The following is a 16,309-nucleotide window of genomic DNA, read 5'->3' as shown; positions in this document are numbered from 1 at the left end:
GGGTTTGAGTGGCTAATAGTTATTCCTGTTCCCAAAGCTTAGCCAAAGTAACCTTAAATATGTAATATATGAGGATGGAAGCAACTTTATCTGCTTTTCAAGTCTTTTCAAGATAAACTCTGTTCATTATTATCACCCTCTTTGACAGATGATTATCTATCATGGGATAATAATGAACACATGAGGAGGGAAATGCTATAAGACACTCAAACAAAAATATTTTACACAAATAGATTTATGTACAAAAATACATGGTTCCAAATCAAATACTTTTCTATATGCCTAAATGTATTAAAAAGTGCTATATGATTTAGAAATAATCAACTTTTGCAGAACAATAAGTATGTTATCAATGATCATATATGTAAGAGAAGTAGCATAAAAGACTTCAAATATGTGTCTGATGTGGAAAAGAATGAACCATCATTTGGTACCCTTGAAATACTAACTGGGCAAAAGGGAGGTCTCTAGGATAAATCTTCTGTATAGAACTTTTGGGAAAACACAGACAAGAATTACATAGAGGGAGAGGGTGGAGGTTTACAATTTGCAATGGGAGGGATAGAAAGCATGACAATAAAATCAGATTCATCCTGAGAATAAGCAATTTAGTATAATTGCATTTTTGAGTTTCATACTTTTATTAATAATTTAAAAACTTGCTAATTCTTCTTGAAAAATTTCACTTAGTCTTGATGAAGGCACAGTGTAAAATTCCTAAATGTGTCTAGACATGACAAAACAATCTCCTTCAAGATCTAAAAAGCTTAGCTGCTTGAGAAGAGCAAGATGTTCAATATCTGGTAGGCAGAACATCAAGTAATTGGCTAACTTCCTCAGATTTTACCTGGACATTCTGGCATGCATCCTTTACTGCTTTAGAGACAAAGAGATTAAAAAATGCTATGGCACATGACTCTAGTCAAGATTGAAGAGAGAGAACTTTGCAAGTCTTAAAAAGCAATTTCAATGTATTTGAGAACAAACTCATCTGAGGGATTGTCTCAGCAATAAAATGTTTCCACTTCTGTTGCATCAGTTACTTTGCCTTGATTTAGATCATAAAGGATTACATGAGCTCAGAATTTTAGACCGTAAGAAATCTCAGAGGTCATCTAAAGCTCAACCTTATTACTTTACAGATGATGAAACAGGGTTAGAGAAGTTTTATCCTCTCTAGAGCTATGTTTGTTATGTTGATGAAGTAATTTATATAGTCCTCATTCTTTTTTAAAGGTCTTCCTTTTCTTTCTGTCTTGTCTATACATGTGGGCCTGTAGGTATGTGTGTCTATGTGAGAGAGAGAGAGAGACAGAGAGACAGAGAGAGAGACAGAGACAGAGACAGACACAGAGAGACAGACACACAGACAGACACACAGAGAGAAAAGAGTGAAGAAGAAGAAAAGGAGGAAGAGGAAGAAGAAGAGAAGGAGAAAAAGAAGAGAGGAGAAAGGAGAGAAAGGAAGTAGAGGGGAGAGGAGAGGAGAGGGATATAAACCAGGTTTTGAAGAAGGCAAGAAACATTGGTGGAAAAAAAGCATGACCTTTAGAATGACAAAATTATAATCTTTTAATTTAATTTTATTTTTTAAATAGCTTTTTATTTACAAGTTATATGCACGGGTAATTTTATAGCATTGACAATTGCCAAACCTTTTGTTCCAATTTTTTCCCTCCTTCCCCTCACCCCCTCCCCTAGATGGCAGGTTGACTAATACATGTTAAATATGTTAAAGTATAAATTAAATACAAAATAAGTATACATGTCCTAACAGTTATTTTGCTGTATAAAAAGAATTGGACTCTGAAATAGTGTACAATTAGCCTATGAAGGAAATAAAAAATGCAGGTGGACAAAAGTATAGGGATTGGGAATTCTATATAATGGTTCTTAGTCATCTCCCAGAGTTCTTTCGCTGGGTGTAGCTAGTTCAGTTCATTACTGCTTCATTGGAACTGATTTGGTTCATCTCATTGCTGAGGATGGCCAGGTCCATCAGAATTGGTCATCATATAGTATTGTTGTTGAAGTATATAATTATTTTCTGGAACTGCTCATTTCACTCAGCATCAGTTCATGTAAGTCTCTCCAGGCCTTTCTGAAATCGTCCTGCTGGTCATTTCTTTTTTTTTTTTTTTTTTTTTTTTTTAGTTGAAAACTTCTCAATTTATTGCCATATATTCTAACTTCTTTTTTTTTTTTTTTTTTAATAGCCTTTTATTTACAGGATATATACATTGGTAACTTTACAGCATTAACAATTGCCAAACCTCTTGTTCCAATTTTTCACCTCTTACCCCCCACCCCTCCCCTAGATGGCAGGATGACCAGTAGATGTTAAAATATATTAAAATATAACTTAGATACACAATAAGTATACATGACCAAAACATTATTTTGCTGTACAAAAAGAATCAGACTCTGAATTATTGTACAATTAGCTTGTGAAGGAAATCAAAAATGCAGGTGTGCATAACTATAGGGATTAGAATTCAATGTAATGGTTTTAGTCATCTCCCAGAGTTCTTTTTCTGGGTATAGCTAGTTCAGTTCATTACTGTTCCATTAGAAATGATTTGGTTGATCTCGTTGCTGAGGATGGCCTGATCCATCAGAACTGGTCATCATCTAGTATTGTTGTAGAGGTATATAATGATCTCCTGGTCCTGCTCATTTCACTCAGCATCAGTTCGTGTAAGTCTCTCCAGGACTTTCTGAAATCATCCTGTTGGTCATTTCTTACAGAAGAGTAATATTCCATAATTTTCATATACCACAATTTATTCAGCCATTCTCCAACTGATGGACATCCATTCAGTTTCCAGTTTCTAGCCACTACAAAAAGGGCTGCCACAAACATTCGTGCACATACAGGTCCCTTTCCCTTCTTTATAATCTCTTTGGGATATAATCCCAGTAGTAATACTGCTGGATCAAAGGGTATGCACAGTTTGATAACTTTTTGAGCATAGATCCAAACTACTCTCCAAAATGGTTGGATTCGTTCACAACTCCACCAACAATGAATCAATGTCCCAGTTTTCCCACATCCCTCAACAATCATCATTATTTTTCCTGTCATCTTAGCCAATCTGACAGGTGTGTAGTGGTATCTTAGAGTTGTCTTAATTTGCATTTCTCTGATTAATAATGACTTGGAGCATCTTTTCATACGACTAGAAATAGTTTCAATTTCTTCATCTGAGAATTGTCTATTCATATCCTTTGACCATTTTTCGATTGGAGAATGGCTTGATTTTTTATAAATTAGAGTTAATTCTCTATATATTTTGGAAATGAGGCCTTTATCAGAACCTTTGACTGTAAAAATATTTTCCCAGTTTATTGCTTCCTTCTAATCTTGTCTGCATTAGTTTTGTTTGTACAAAAACTTTTCAGTTTGTATAATCAAATTTTCTATTTGTGATCAGTAATGATCTCTAGTTCTGCTTTGGTCATAAGACCTTCCCTTCCACAGGTCTGAGAGGTAAACTATCCTATGTTCCTCTAATTTATTAATAATTTCATTCTTTATGCCTAGGGTCATGAACCCATTTTGACCTTATCTTGGTGTCGAGTGTTAAGTATGGATCAATGCCTAGTTTCTGCCATATTAGTTTCCAATTTTCCCAGCAATTTTTATCAAACAGTAAGTTCTTATCCCAAAAGCTGGGATCTTTGGGTTTGTCAAAGACTAGGTTGCTATATTTGTTGACTGTTTTATCCCTTGAACCTAATCTATTCCACTGATCAACTAATCTATTCCTTAGCCAATACCAAATAGTTTTGGTAACTCTGCTCTATAATATAATTTTAGATCTGGTACAGCTAAGCCACCATCATTTGATTTTTTTTCATTAATTCCCTTGAAATTCTTGACCTTTTGTTTTCCATATGAACTTTGTTGTTATTTTTCTAGGTCATTAAAATAGTTTTTGGGAGTCTGATTGGTATAGCTAAATAAATAGATTAGTTTAGGTAATATTGTCATCTTTATTATATTTGCTAGCCCTATCCAAGAGCATTTAATATTTTTCAATTGGTTAGATCAGACTTAATTTGTGTGAAAAGTGGTCTGTAATTTTGCTCATAAAGTTTCTGAATTTCCCTTGGCAGATAGATTCCTAAATATTTTATATTATCAGTAGTTACTTTAAATGGAATTTCTCTTTGTAACTCTGACTGTTGGATTTTGTTAGTGATATATAAGAATGCTTGATGACTTATGTGGGTTTATTTATAACCAGCAACTTTGCTAAAGTTGTGGATTATTTCTAATAACTTTTTAGCAGAATCTCTGGGGTTCTCTAAGTATACCATCATGTCATCGGCAAAGAGTGATAATTTGGCTTCCTCATTGCCTATTCTTATTCCTTTAATCTCTTTCTCAGCTCTTATTGCTATAGCTAGCGTTTCTAATACAATATTAAATATATGCGTGATAGTGGGCAACCTTGTTTCCTCCAGATCTTATTGGGAATGGTTGCAGTTTGTCTCCATTACATATGATGCTTACTGATGGTTTTAAATAGATGCTGCTGATTATTTTAAGGAAAGTCCATTTATTCCTATACTCTCAAGTGTTTTTAATAGGAATGGATGTTGGATTTTATCAAATGCTTTTCTGCATCTATTGAGATGATCATATGGTTTTTTTAATTTGGTTATTAACATGGCCAATTATATTGATAGTTTTCCTAATATTGAACCAGCCCTGCATTCCTGGTATAAATCCTACTTGATCATAGTGTATTATCTTGGAGATGATTTTCTGTAGTCTTTTGCTAATATCTTATTTAAGATTTTAGCATCAATATTCATTAGGGAGATTGGTCTATAATTTTCTTTCTCTGTTTTCAGACCTACCTGGTTTAGGTATCAGTACCATGTCTGTGTCATAGAAGGAATTTGGTAGGACTCCTTCATTCCCTATTTTATCAAATAATTTATATAGCATTGGCAATTGTTCTTTAAATGTTTGGTAAAATTCACATGTAAATCCATCTGGTCCTGGGGATTTTTCTTAGGGAGTTGTTTAATTGCCTGTTCTATTTCTTTTTCTGAAATGGGACTATTCAAGCAATTTACTTCCTCCTCTGTTAGTCTGGGAAGTCTGTATTTTTGGAGGTAGTCATCCATTTCACTTAGGTTATCAAATTTATTGGCATAAAGTTGAGCAAAATAACTCCTTATTATTTCTCTAATTTCCTCTTCATTGGTGGAAAGGAAAGTTCTCCTTTTCATTTTAAGACTACTAATTTCATTTTCCTCCCTCCTTTTTCTAATCAAGTTTACCAAAGGCTTATCTATTTTATTGGCTTTTTCATAGAACCAACTCTTAGTTTTATTAATTAGTTCAATAGTTTTTTACTTTCAATATTTTTAATTTCTCCTTTTAATTTTAGAATTTCCAATTTAGTATTTGATTGGGGTTTTTAATTTGGTCTTTTTAGTTTTTTTTAGTTGCAAGCCCAATTCATTAATCTTTTTCTTTCTCCGTTTTATTCAAGTAAGCCTCTAAGGATATAAAATTCCCTCTTATTACGCTTTGGCTGCATCCACAAATTTTGGTATGATGTCTCATCATTGTCATTATCTTGAGTGAAATTATTAATTGTATCTATAATTTGCTGCTTCACCCAATCATTTTTAAAGATGAGATTGTTTAGTTTCTAATTACTTTTTGGTCTATTTCCCCTAACTTTTTGTTGAATGTAGTTTTATTGCATCATGATCTGAAAAGAAAGCATTTACTATTTCTGCTTTCTTGCATTTAATTAGGTCTTTATGTCCTAATATATGGTCAATTTTGAATAGGTTCCATGAACTGCTGAGAAGAAAGTATATTCCCTTCTATCTCCATTCAATTTTCTCCAAAGATCCAACATACCTAATTTTTCTAATATTCTATTTACTTCTTTAATTTCTTTCTTATTTGTTTTGTGGTTTGATTTGTCTAATTCTGAGGTGCAAGGTTGAGATCTCCTACTATTACAGTTTTGTTGTCTATTTCTTCTTGCAACTCTCTTAACTTCTCCTTTAGGAAGTTGAGTGCCATATCACTGGTGCATATATGTTTAATATTGATATTGCTTCGTTGTTTATGCTACCCTTTAGCAGGATGTAATTACCTTCCTTATCTCTTTAATTAGATCAATTTTACTTTTGCTTGATCTGAGATAAGGATGGCTACCCTCTTTTTGACTTCACCTGAGAGCATAATAGATTTTGCTCCAGCCTTTTACTTTTACTCTATATGCATCCCCCTGCTTTAAATGTGTTTCTTGTAAACAACATATTGTAGGGTTCTGACTTTTGATCCAGTCTGCTATCTGCCTCCTCTTTTGGGAGTTCATCCCATTCACATTTACGGTTAGAATTACTAAATCTGTATTTCCTGCCATCCTAATAACCCAGATTGTGCTTTACTTATTCTTGCCTCCCCAACCCTCTTTCCCCTTTTAAACTTATGTACCCCTCTTGTATCCGATACTTATCCTCTTTATAATCCCTCCTCCCCCTTTGAGTCTTTCCCCTTCCTTCCCTTATTACTCTTTTCTTTTCCTTTTCCTCTCCCCGTTTTAATGAGGGAGAATTTTCTCTAAAACAAATGTCAATTATTTTTCTTTGAGCCAACTCTGATGAGGTAAGATTCACACAATGTTCTCCCCTCTCTAAATTCCCTCAGATATGATAAGTTTCCTTGCCTCTTTGTGGGATGTGGTTTCCCTCTTTTTTCCCTCCTTCCCACCTTGTTCTGCCATCATCCCTTTTCCATATCTACTTCCCTTTTTACGTTATATCAGTACAATCAAATTATACATGTATTCTTTTGTATATCCACAACAGAAATACAATTCTCAAGAGTTATTTTTACCTTTTCTGCATCTCCTGAGTTCTATTCTTGGAGATCAAATTTTTGTTTAGTTCTGGTTTTTCTTCAGAAACAAATGGAATTCATTTGTTTCATTAAATGTCCATCTTCTTCCCTGGAAGAAAATGCTCAACTTAGCTGGGTAGTTTATTCTTGGCTGCATCTCAAGTTCTTGTGCCTTTGGAATATCATATTCAGGCCCTTCTTTCCTTTAATGTAGAGGCAGCCAGATCTTGGGTGATCCTTATTGTGGCACCTCGGTATTTAAATGGTTTTTTGGCTGCTTGTAAAATTTTTCCTTAATCTGATAGTTCTGAAATTTTGCCACAATATTCCTTAGGGTTTTTATTTTAGGGTTTCTTTCAGAAGGTGTTCGATGAATTCTTTCAATGCCTATTTTACCTTCTGATTCTATTACATCTGGGCAGTTCTCTTTGATGATTTCTTGTAAAATAGTATCTAGGCTCTTTTTCATCATAGTTTTCAGAAAGTCCAATAATCCTCAGATTATCTCTCCTAGATCTATTTTTCCAAGTCTGTCGTTTTTGCAAGTAGAAAATTCGTGGTTTTTCAGTTTGTCATTTTTTGTTTTGTGACTGATTCTTGCTGTCTCAATGAATCATTAGTTTCAATTGTTCAGTTCTAATTTTAAAAGAATTATTTTCTTCAATAGCTTTTTTACTTCTTTCTGTATATTTCAATTGAGTTTTTGAATGTATTGTTTTGGTCTGTGGAGTTTTTCCATTTCACTAATTTTTTTTTTAGTGAATTATTTTCTTTTCAATTCACAGATCCTACTTTCTTCAGTGTTCTTTGTCTTTTCAATTCACGGATCCTACTTTCTTGCTGAGTTCTTTGTCTTTTCCAATTCACAAATCCTACTTTCTAGTGAATTCTTTATTTTTCAATTCACAATTCTTACTTTCCTGAGATTTTTTATTTTTCCAATTCAAATTTTGTTTCCCTGCACTTCCTGGAGAATTTTTAACTTTTCAATTCGTATTTCAGGAAGTTGTTGCTCTCTTGTAAGGCTTCTCTTTCCTTTCCCATTTATCTTCTAACTCTCTTTTGAGACTTTTAATGGTCTCTTCTATGAGAGCATTATGTAAAGGAGGACAGTCTGATGCATTTTTGCTGTTTGAGGTCTCTTCAGGTTTGCTGACCTGCTCTTTTCTGCATAGAAGCTGTCGATTGTTCTTTTCATCTTTTTATTCATGTTTTAAAGCCTTTAGGGTAGGTCTCCTAGGCAAGGGGTTACCAGCTTCCTCTGCAGAGCAGGGAAAGATGTAAACGATTTCCGCACCGAGGTATGGGAGTGCTCTGGGTGAGAGTTTTCCTTCCCCAACAGGAAGTGGATTCAGCACTGGCCGAGCTATCAAACTGCTTAGTAGGGCTGAGTGGATTATCGATTGCCCTCGGCTAGAGACTAAGTGGTGAAAGTGTCACGCCCAGGCCGGAGCCTATTGTGGGACTGTGAGTATTAGCAGCTGACCGCAAGCGCAGACAGCCACAAACTCTGCCAGCGTCTCTGCCTGATGCAAATCGGCCCTGGAAAAGCTCTATGGCCCAAGCGAGCTCTCCACTGTGCAGATTGGAGGCTAACCCGGCTGCGTCCTCCTGCTGTGCAGGATCACAACTACCCCAAGGAAAAGCCCGTACTGCCGGTTGGGGCTCGGCCTTGTGCTGAGATCTGTGCCTTCACCCTCGGTTTGAGACTCTCCGAACCTAATTTCTCTCCCAGTCTGCGCGATCTCCCCTGGCCCCGGAACCAACCTTTTGGCGAGACTGCAGATTTTCTTCGGCCGGTGGTTGTTCTACTTCTTATCTTTACAATTGTAGCAGTCAAGACTATTTTGAGGCTCGATATAATATTGATAAAGAGGGTAAGAGAAGAGCTTAGAAAGTCGCGTGTGTCTTCTCCGCCATCTTGGCTCCGCCCCTGCTGGTCATTTCTTAACGAACAATAATATTCCATAATATTCATATACCACAATTTATTCAGCCATTCTCCAACTGATGGGCATCCACTCAGTTTCCAGTTTCTGGCCACTACAAAGAGGGCTGCCACAGACATTCTTGCACATATAGGCCCCTTTCCTTTCTTCAAGATCTCTTTGGGATATAAGCCCAGTAGGAACACTGCTGGATCAAAGAGTATGCACAATTTGATAATTTTTTGAGCATAGTTCCAAATTGCTCTCCAGAAGAACTGGATGTATTCACAATTCCACCAACAATGTGTTAGTGTCCCTGTTTTCCCACATCCCCGCCAACATTCCGCATTATCTTTCCCTGTCATTCTAGCCAATCTAACAGGTGTGTAGTGGTATCTCAGAGTTGTCTTAATTTGCATTTCTCTGATTAATAATGACGTGGAACATCTTTTCATATGGCTAGAAATAGTTTCAAGAAAATTATAATCTTAAGAAAGAAAAAAATTAATTTAAAAGATTTATTCATTATAACAGCACCAGTCTGAAAACATTGCTAAAAGGTGGGGGGCTAGACCTAATGACCTCTTCAGATGTCATCCCTCTTTAAGGTCAGGGATTCTATGAATTCTAAATAACTCAGTGATGAGCATAGAGGTTCACTGAGAATTATAGAATCTATGAATTGTAGAGGTCATGGAGTCCAACTTTTTCATTTTAAATATGACAACACTGAGAAAAAGGAGATGAAGATATGTATCTGAAGCCACACCATTCTAATTGGTGGCAGAACTAGAATTAGAACAAGATCTCTTTTCCCCAATTGAATAACTTCTTCATTCCATCAGCATCCAATTATCAAAGGCAAGTTATTAGCATTAATTCTAGCTATGGTTTACTTTTGCTACAAAGCATTTTGGAAGGAGTGGGAGAAATAAGGAAATGGAATATATACTTTAAACAAACAAATTCAATTGCTTCTTTCCATTTATAAGTATTTTATTCAGGTTTATTTAAAACTGATAATAGGACAATTATCTATAGAGTTGACTTGTTTGGAGACCTAGTTTTTAAAGCAAGGTAAATCATTATTGTGGAGATAGTAGAGTTGGAAAGTTCCTTAGAAATATCAAATCTCTTGCATTGGAAAATGCCATTTATAGAGAAAGAACTATGGAGACTGGATATACATTGAAACATAGTACTTTGATCTTTTTGTTTGTTTGTTTTTTCTTTCTCATATTTTCCCCTCCTTTAGTCTGATCTTTCTTGTACAATATGACAAATATGGAAATAAGTTTAAAAGAATTGCACATATTCAACCTATATATTAGATTGCTTGCTCTCTTGGGGGAGAGAGGAGATAATCAAGAAAGAAAGAAAAAAAATTTTGGAATACAAAATCTTATAAAACTGAGTGCTGAAAACTATCTTTACATGTATTTGGAAAAATAAAATACTATGAAAAATTTAAAAAAGAAATAAAGCTACAAAACTAGATTGGTATCTCATTGTAGAGAGGCTTAAATGTCAGATTAACTAGGGGAGGGGGTGGGGGGGGTAAGAGGTGAAAAATTGGAACAAGAGGTTTGGCAATTGTTAATGCTGTAAAGTTACCCATGTATATATCCTGTAAATAAAAGGCTATTAAAAAAAATAAATGTCAGATTAAGAAGTTTACATTTAATGATATAAGCAATAACAAACCACTGAAGGTCTGGGGGAAAGAGAGTGACGTGATTAGACCTATCCCTTAGGAAGACCACTTTAATAGCAGTGATGAAAATGAGAATTAAGAAGTTATTACAATACTATAAGAGGTATTGAGGGTTTGATCAAAGGCAATAGCCATATGAGTAGAAAGAATGGAAAAATTAGGGAGCCATTTAATTTAGTGGTAGAGTAATAGTATGACCTAATGAATAAAGAAACCTGTTTTCAAATCTTAACTTGGGCACATCTTGACTTTGTGATCCTGGACAAGTCACTTATTGTCTCAAGCAACTTTGACTAAACTGCAGAGCAGGAACAGTTGTGTATTAGCAGAGAGAATCTTCTTTGGAGTCCCCTATGCCAATGATATCACAGGTCTAGTTACAAAATTTTTTTTCCACCAATGTGAATGTTATGTGAGCCTCCAACTATTGACTGGAAGAGAGGGATTAGAGAAGAAATAGTCCTAGGTAAATTAGCCATTTTCTGACCTTCTGAAGCATCCTTGTAGGAGGGTGTTTTCTATTTTTTTTTAAATACCTTTCCCTCTACTCCCTCAACCTGCAATAGATAGGATTGATGTTATAGGATCCATTAGGATGATCTTTGGCATTTTCAAGTCATAAAAATTCTGGAACTGAATGATCTCTTTCCAAACCCTACTCCCAACCAACTTCCACCAAAAAATGGGCCTCAACAGCAAGTGTAAAATTCATTCAAGTATCTCTCAAGTACAAGATTGTTCATTAGTTGTCTGCTTAGAAGCTGGAATAGCAGGAGCATGACATCATTTTAAGTGGGTGTTGAGCTCAGCCTATAGAATTAGATCATAAATTAATCTCTCAGTTCCTCAGGTATGGAGATATAAGGCTGAACTCTATCTGATCTTGAACAGTGACTGAAAGATGCAGCAAATTAGGGAAGATGTGACAACTAGTTGGTTCTTCAAACCACTGTAAACAATCCGTCCACAATATCTTTCCAAGGAAACTATTCTGTATACCTGCCTCCTTAGTTTGCATAGTGCCCTTATGGGATTGCTTTTTTTTTACTCAAAGCTGACATATATTTTTCACTTTCACCTCATTCATCAGTAGCCCAATATGTGATTTGTTCTGACCTCTCTGCTCCCCATTCCTACCATGCTTAGCTGTAAAAATTTCTTTTTTAGGAGCAAAAATGAATTCACTAGTGGGGATTTGACAAGGGACCATGCTTTTCAAGGTTTAAACTAAGCACTGGTTTCTATAGCACAAACATCTTTAATATCTATTAATATGTAAATTAAAAAGTACTCAGCATAAATAGCAAAGAGTTGTGAGATTTAAAGTTTGAGACCAAATTCTATATTCAAGTCCATTTTTCATTAGTCTTCTTGGGCCTCGATTTGAGGTTACTGCCTTTATGAAATGCAGGGGACAGAACTATTTAGGGGATATTACAGAATAGGCACATATTCACTAAATTCAGATGTATCTGGATAGTACAGCGGATAAAGCACTGGACTAGAGGTTGGGAAAAAAATCTGAGTTCAAATCTTGCATCAGATATTTACTAGCTATATGATTCCAGATAAATCACCTACTTCAATTTTCTCATCTGTAAATTGGGGATTGATTATAATAGCATCTACCTTTCGGGGTTGTGTGAATCAAATGAAATACTTGCAAAATGGCTGCAAACCTTAAAGTGCTATATAAATGCTAGCTATAATATATTATATAGTTATATTATCATATAGTGAAGGAATTATTTCTTCCCATTAATCTAGAGACTGAAATTAATTTAATTAGATAAACATTTATTAAACATAGACCATCTGCAAGACACTCAGCTAAGAGCTGGGAATATGAAGACAGAAAGGAAACTCTTTATCCTTTTAGCAACTTATATTTTATTTGAAGAGAACACATACATGAGAGATAAATGTAAAGGTAATTTGAGGAGAGAGGTAAGGAATGAGGATCAGGGAAAGCTTCATGCAGAAAGTATTACCTCAGCTGAATCTCACAGGAAAATAAGGATTCTGAAAGAGGATAATAAAGAGATATACTGCATTCCAAATAGGGGATGGGAGTGGGTGGGGAACATTGAAAGACAATTAACCTATCTTACTAAAAGGAAGTAGATGATATGTTCAAGAAATAACAGCCAGTAGAGAGTTTCTATGGAATGTAGAATATCAAGGGGAGTATTATGAGGAATGACTTGAATACTGGAAGACCTTAAATGCCAAGCTGAGGAGTTTGTATTTGATTCTAGAAACAATAGGAATCCATTGAAAAATTTTAAATATGGAGAGGGACACAGCATAAATCTTGATAGTTTGAAGAGTTTGTACAGTATCTTAGAGTGAGCTATAGAAGGCTTTTCAACAGCATAGCAACAGGATTGGAGCGATGCTTTAGGAAGATTATTTTTGCTGGTAGTATGAATTAGAAAGGTGAGAGATTGGAATTGGAAAGACTGATTAGGAGGCTAGAATTACCATTCCAGCTGAGAGGTGAAGAGTGCCTGAATTAAAGTTTTAGCCTTGTGATTAGAGACAAAAGAATGAATGTGAGAGATACTGAGTAGGTAGAATGGATAAGACTTGGCAATTGGACAAGAGTTGGTGTGGAGCTAAGGGGGAGATGGTGAAGGAGAATTCAGGAGTGTTTTTAGGTTACTATTTTAGGAAAGTTGAAGGATGGCAAAATTGCTGAAAGAAAAGAAGTTGGGAAGGAGGGGTGGATTTAGGAGAAAGAAAATTAATTTCATTTTGGCCATGCTGAGATGCCTACAGTACATCCATGGAGTGTGTCCAATTGACACTCACCAATATGAGCCTGGAGTTGAGGAGAGATTAGGGAAAATTGTGCAGATTTGGTAATCATTCACATTGTGCTAATAACTAAGACTATGGGAGTAAATGAGATCATTGGGAGTCTGTGGAGAAAAGCAGATTCAGAACAATCTTAGAATCTTAGTGGATACCCATGTTGGGGGTGGAATAGAATGATGATGATCCAGCAAAGCAAACAAAAATGGAGCAATTAAGTAAGAAGAAAAGCAGGAAAGAGTAGTGTCATGGGAGCCAAGGGAAAATAAGAGATAATGGTAGTTAATAGCATCAAAAATATAAAAGTCAAGGAAGAAGTAAAGACATAATGAAAAGGAAGTGAAGTTTACAGGAATCTGGGAAATTGCTTGTGTTTACCCTAATATGGAATACTCTCCTGTCAAGAAACACCTTTGAGATCAGTAATAATTTCTATAACTCATCCATATATGTATGTATCATATACATATAGAATATGTAATATAAGGACATACATGTAATATATAGTATGTATAATATATATGTAATCTATGCTATTATTATAAACACACATACATAAATGGTACCTACCATTTGTAAAGAATCCTGTAATCACTCCTATTATCCTGAATTATTAAAAACTTTGGGGTTCTCCTTTGGAAATTTCTTTACCTCCCTGGATCATTTCTTCACAGTTGCCCTCCTGTCTATTTACACCCTAGATGTCCTATCACTTCTGTGAAATTTTCCTCAAGGGATCAAGATCTTAAGCTCCCTGCAGGTAGGTACCCAGTCTCATATAATATTTGTTTTTCCTTCCTGCAGGAGCAAAGAGCATAGTGTCTTGAAAGTAAGGCTGCTCCATTCTCCAATTGATAAATGGTCAAAGGATATGAACAGACCATTCTCAGATGAAGAAATTGAAACTATTTCTAGTCATATGAAACGATGCTCCAAGTCATTATTAATCAGAGAAATGCAAATTAAGACAACTCAGATACCACTACACACCTCTCAGATTGGCTAGAATGACAGGGAAAGATAATGCAGAATGTTGGAAGGGATGTGGGAAAACAGGGACACTGATACATTGCTGGTGGAATTGTGAATACAACCAACCATTCTGGAGAGCAATTTGGAACTGTGCTCAAAAAGTTATCAAACTGTGCATACCCTTTGATCCAGCAGTGTTACTACTGGGCTTATATCCCAAAGAGATCATAAAGAAGGGAAAGGGATCTGTATGTGCACGAATGTTTGTGGCAGCCCTGTTTGTAGTGGCTAGAAACTGGAAACTGAGTGGATTCCCATCAGTTGGAGAATGGCTGAATAAATTGTGGTATATGAATATTATGGAATATTATTGATCTGTTAGAAATGACCAACAGGATGATTTCAGAAAGGCCTGGAGAGACTTAAATGAACTGATGCTGAGTGTAACAAGCAGGGCCAAGAGATCATTATATACTTCAACAATACTATAGGATGACCAATTCTGATGGACGTGGCCATCCTCAGCAATGAGATCAACCAAATCATTTCCAATGGAGCAGTAATGAACTGAACCAGCTACGCTCAGCGAAAAAACTCTGGCTAAGATGACTAAGAACCATTACATTGAATTCACAATCCCCATATTTTTGCCCACCTGCATTTTTGATTTCCTTCACCGGCTAATTGTACAATATTTCAGTCTGATTCTTTTTGTACAGCAAAATAACGGTTTGGTCATGTATACTTATTGTGTATCTAATTTATATTTTAATATATTTAACATCTACTGGTCATCCTGCAATCTGGGGGAGGGGGTGGGGGGAAAGAGGTGAAAAATTGGAACAAGAGGTTTGGCAATTGTCAATGCTGTAAAGTTACCCATACATATAACCTGTAAATAAGACTATTAAAAATTAAAAAAAAAAAAAAGTAAGGCTGTTCAATTACTACTGATTGACTGAACATCTGTTGAATAGAACTCCTATCTTGATTCAATAACACACTTATTTTGCCTGATACTATCATCTAGATAATTGCACCAATTTCACAGTTCATTTTGCCTGTATAAACTCAGCCTTCCTAGGCTAGCTTCTTTGTAAGAATCAGTTGGCTAAGTGAGTGATCTAAATGAGTTTGTGGAAAGAGAATATCACACAGGGCCCTGGCCCTCTTTCCCCCCCCCCCCCCCCAAGTACTCGGAATTTGGCACCAAATGATTGATTGGTCTTCAGATTGGAGCATACATCTGGTTTTAGTTCCTTGAGTCCATCTTCAAGATGCCCAAAAGTAGAAAGGAAATTGACAGTGGAGATAAGCACTTGAATGCCCTTCTGGCATGGAGGAAAAAAAGAGGCAGGAAATGCTATTAAAAGACAAACAAATAACTATGCGCAAAAAGTTATCAAACTGTGCATACCCTTTGACCCAGCAGTTTCTACTAGGCTTATATCTCAAAGAGATCTTAAAGGAAGGAAAGGGATCCACATGTGCAAAAAATGCTTGTGGCAGTCCTTTTTGTAGTGGCAAGAAACAGGAAACTGAATGGATGCTCATCAATAAGTTGTATATAGTATATAGTATATAGTATATAGTATATAGTATATAGTATATAGTATATAGTATATAGTATATAGTATATAGTATATAGTATATAGTATATAGTATATAGTATATAGTATATAGTATATAAACGCTATGGAATATTATTGTTCTGTAAGAAACTACTTCAGAGAGGCCTGGAGAGACTTGGATAAACTGATGCTAAGACACATGAAATGAGCAGAACCAGGAGATCATTATGGCAACAACATGACTATACAATGATCAATTCTGATTGACATGGCTCTCTTCAACAATGAGATGATTTAAATCAGTTCCAATTGTTCAGTGATGAAGAAAGCCATCTACATGCCTGTGGGAACTAAATGTAGACCACAATATAGCATTTTCATGCTTTCTGTTGATGTTTGCTTCATTTTGTTTTCCTCAGGTTTT

Source organism: Sarcophilus harrisii, chromosome 1, assembly GCF_902635505.1.
Source record: "Sarcophilus harrisii chromosome 1, mSarHar1.11, whole genome shotgun sequence".
NCBI classification, from domain to species: domain Eukaryota; kingdom Metazoa; phylum Chordata; class Mammalia; order Dasyuromorphia; family Dasyuridae; genus Sarcophilus; species Sarcophilus harrisii.
The sequence above is the reverse complement of the archived record's forward strand: the minus strand, read 5'-3'. Positions refer to the sequence as shown.